The following is a 3,968-nucleotide window of genomic DNA, read 5'->3' as shown; positions in this document are numbered from 1 at the left end:
AATAAGTAGTAGCTATGATTAAGTTATGCTCTGCACAAAATTCTACCAGGTGGCTTCCTCTTTCATTTCTTAGCCCCAATCCATATTCACCTACTATGTTTCCTTCTCTCGCTTTTCCTACTCTTGAATTCCAGTGACCCATGACTATTAAATTTTCATCTCTCTTCCCTAGCTGAATAATTTCTTTTATCTCATCATACATTTCATCAATTTCCCCATCATCTGCAGAGCTAGTTGGCATATAAACTTGTACTACTGTAGTAGGCATGGGCTTCGTGTCTATCTTGGCCACAATAATGCATTCACTATGCTGTTTGGAGTAGCTTACCCGTACTCCTATTTTTTTATTCATTATTAAACCTACTCCTGCAATACCCCTATTTGATTTGGTGTTTATAGTCCCGGAATTCTCCTGACCAAGCCTTGTTCCTCCTGCCACTGAACTTCACTAATTCCCACTATATCTAACTTTAGCCTATCCGTTTCCCTTTTTAAATTTTCTAACCTACCTGCCCGATTAATGGATCTGACATTCCACTCTCCGATCCGTAGAACGCCAGTTTTCTTTCTCCTAACAACGTCCTCTTGAGTAGACCCTGCCCGGAGATCCGAATGGGGGACTATTTTACCCAAGAGGACGCCATCATCATTTAATCATATGGTAAAGCTGCATGACCTCGGGAAAAATTACGGCTGTAGTTTCCCCTTGCTTTCAGCCATTCGCAGTACCACAACAACAAGGCCATTTTGGTTTGTGTTACAAGGCCAGATTAGTCAATCATCCAGACTGTTGCCCCTACAACTACTGAAAAGGCTGCTGCCCCTCTTCAGGGACCACACGTTTGTCTGGCCTCTCAACAGATACCCCTCCATTGTGGTTGCTATCTGTATCATTGAGGCACCCAAGCCTCCCCACCAACGGCAAAGTCCATGGTTCATGGGGGGAGAAGGTACTGAATAGAATTGGGGAGATGAGAAATCTGTTTCACAGCTTGACCAAAAGAAGGGATCAATTGATAGGACACATTCTGACACCAAGGGATCATCAATTTAGTACTGGAGGGAAGTAAATCCTAGAGGGAGAGACTAAAAGATGAATACAGTAAGCAGATAGAGAAGGATGAGGGTTGCAGTAGTTATTCAGAGACACACACACTATAGAGTAGCATGGAGAGCTGCATCAAATCAATCTTCGAGCTGAAGACCACAACAACAATGACAACAACATAGATATCGACTATATTGTTTTTCTTTATGGTTTTAATCATTATTATGATAATTAAATATTTATTCATGATTTATCCACTGATTTAGTGATAGTTCTTTATTATCAGAATTTTTTCCATGTTGAGAAGTAACCTCAGCCCAGAATTAGCTCAAATTACTGGGGATCTACCTTATTTAAAGATTTATTTCAATTTATACTGAGAAATATGCATATGTGCCACTGCCAGTTTAGTGCTGTATCAGTTTATGCTGAATGAGCACCTCTTTATTTCAGTTATAAGTTTTGTCATTGGTAGGGCATGCCTGGTACATCCAACGTAATAGAATCAAAAAGTATTTTCTGTTGCTTTCTAGGCACTTTTTGTCACCACTGTGTTATAATATGGCAAGAAGTTATGTATATGATCTCTGACAACATTTTCAGACCCTTTCAGTTCAACAACTGGTGTACATACATACTGCTGCAGTGACACACTGCTGTGTTTGAAAACCATGAAAGAAAACCAAATGATGTATGCCATTGTTAACAGTCTGGTCTTCTATATGGGCAGATCGAACCTCTGATCTCCAGGAACCCGTCCAAAGTTAGATTTTCTGCAGTATCTCTAGATTTCTACTCACAGGTGTCATGATGGTTGCCGTTACCGGTCAACAGCCAACTACCTGTCTGAACCTTCTCGAGGTAAACCTGTAAGTAAACACAAATTTTCACCTGTTATACCTGTAAGTGTGTTGTACAGCAAGCTGCCAATTTTGAAGTGGTGGATTAATCAGTTTGCGGACCTGAAAACTTTTGTTGTACTTAGAAAAATTTTTTTTGTTTACAACACTCTGTTAAGCATGTGACTAATGTAATGACTCCTGAAGATAATAAGGGGTCCATTCCCACTGTGAGACATCCTTCAAATATTTTTCCATTGTTTCTCATGTTTTCCCAGGTACAGAAAATGACCCAGAGATCATCAGTGTGTGTGTGTGTGTGTGTGTGTGTGTGTGTGTGTGTGTGTGTGTGTGTAGTGAGTGAAGTTGTGGCATTACGTTATTTAATAATGTATTTGGAAAAGAAGGTATTGTATACCAGGAGTAAATGTAATCACTGTCCCTAACTAGAAGTCTGTAAATGTATGTGCATGCAAATTATCTTATTTTAAATTGGCCTAAACCTGTAAATACTTTGACATGTCCTATGTCCTTGTAAAAAGAGATCTACAGATGAATAAAGCTACTACTACTACTATTACTACTACTACTACTATTACTATCACCACCACCCATTTCATCTTCAGGGAAATGTGATGATCCTACCCATGTACCATGTAGGTGGCCACCTTCATGTCTATATGTTTACTAAGTGTTTATTCTATGAGCTAAAGGTAAGTAATCTGGAACTCACTTAAAGCTTCAGGGACAGTTCTCCTCAGAATTATTGCTTTGTGTTCATACAAAATATAAGCACACTGATAAACATTGCCAAGAAGAATGCAGCGTTGACCATAGCTACCTAAAAAGGATAAGTGTTGCCCTATATCATTTATCCTGTTGTCGAAGTTATGGATGGTTCATACGTGCTACGAATATGACAGAAACACAAACATGTTGTAATGATCTAAAAGAAATTAGAAATTATGGATAAGCCAGAAAGGGGCAAATCTGCAGCCAGACTTTCTCAGTGTTATCGAACAGAAACACAAACAGTGAGAGACATACAGGAAAATAAAGAAAAGATGTTAAATTTTGCAACCAAAACTAATAGTAGGGCATGACTGTCACAGTAATGTGAAACTAGGTGAAAGACTGCACTTGTGCTTACAGCAAAATAGAGATGGAGGAGGTCCAGTATCAGGTGCAATGATAGTAAGAGAGTTCCTTGATACTCTGAAGAATGAATCAAGTTTGACATATTATCAGGATGACTGAATTGATGCAAACACCACTGTGAGATTCAAAATTGCTGATCAGGATGAGATACTTGGTGCTAACAAAGACACAGATTGGATGATTTTTTTCAGTCACCTTCAATTGTACAATTTTTTCTGCAACAGATTTACAGTGCTGATGAAACTGGACAGTAAGTAAGGACAAGGCCACATGATGTTTAGCCTCCTGGATTGAAGTGCATGCAACTGGACAAAAGCCTAGCATCAAAAAGCTAACTGTTTCTTCCCAGTTTCAATGGATGAACACAAATTGTTGCCAATCTTTATTGGCAAATTGTAAAAGCCTCTCACATTCAAAGGAACAAAAAAATTGCCATTTTACTGCATGCATCCAAGAAGAGCCTTGATGAACAGTACCACCTTCTGAGACTGGTTACATTCTCTGTTGTCCACGCTGTGTTTATGTATTTGGAGGTAAAATGATTATTTGAAAGAGCAGTTCTTTATTTGGAGAATGCATGTTATCATCCTGCAGAATAAATGTTTTTTTTTTTGGATGATGGAATTTTTTTTTTCTTTTTATGTGTGTGTTTGGTGACGAAATTCACAAGATCCCTCACCTTATCCTTATACTGAAATGTGAAACCTTACTGTCTGTGACTTTGCATAACGTGTAAGGAGGCACAGTGCAAATAAAATACTTTCAACTCAGATGTGTGTCTAGTGTATCTTACAGAAAACAAAAGAAAGCTGTTAACAAAATACAAGTTTGCAGCAAAAACCATTTCACTGAAAGGTCCATTTCCTTTCACAATAAAATGAGGTGGGAAAATAGTCATTTACAAGCATCATGACCTGTAATAT

This window comes from Schistocerca piceifrons, chromosome 4, assembly GCF_021461385.2.
Source record: "Schistocerca piceifrons isolate TAMUIC-IGC-003096 chromosome 4, iqSchPice1.1, whole genome shotgun sequence".
Lineage (NCBI taxonomy): Eukaryota > Metazoa > Arthropoda > Insecta > Orthoptera > Acrididae > Schistocerca > Schistocerca piceifrons.
Note: the sequence above shows the minus strand (reverse complement) of the source record.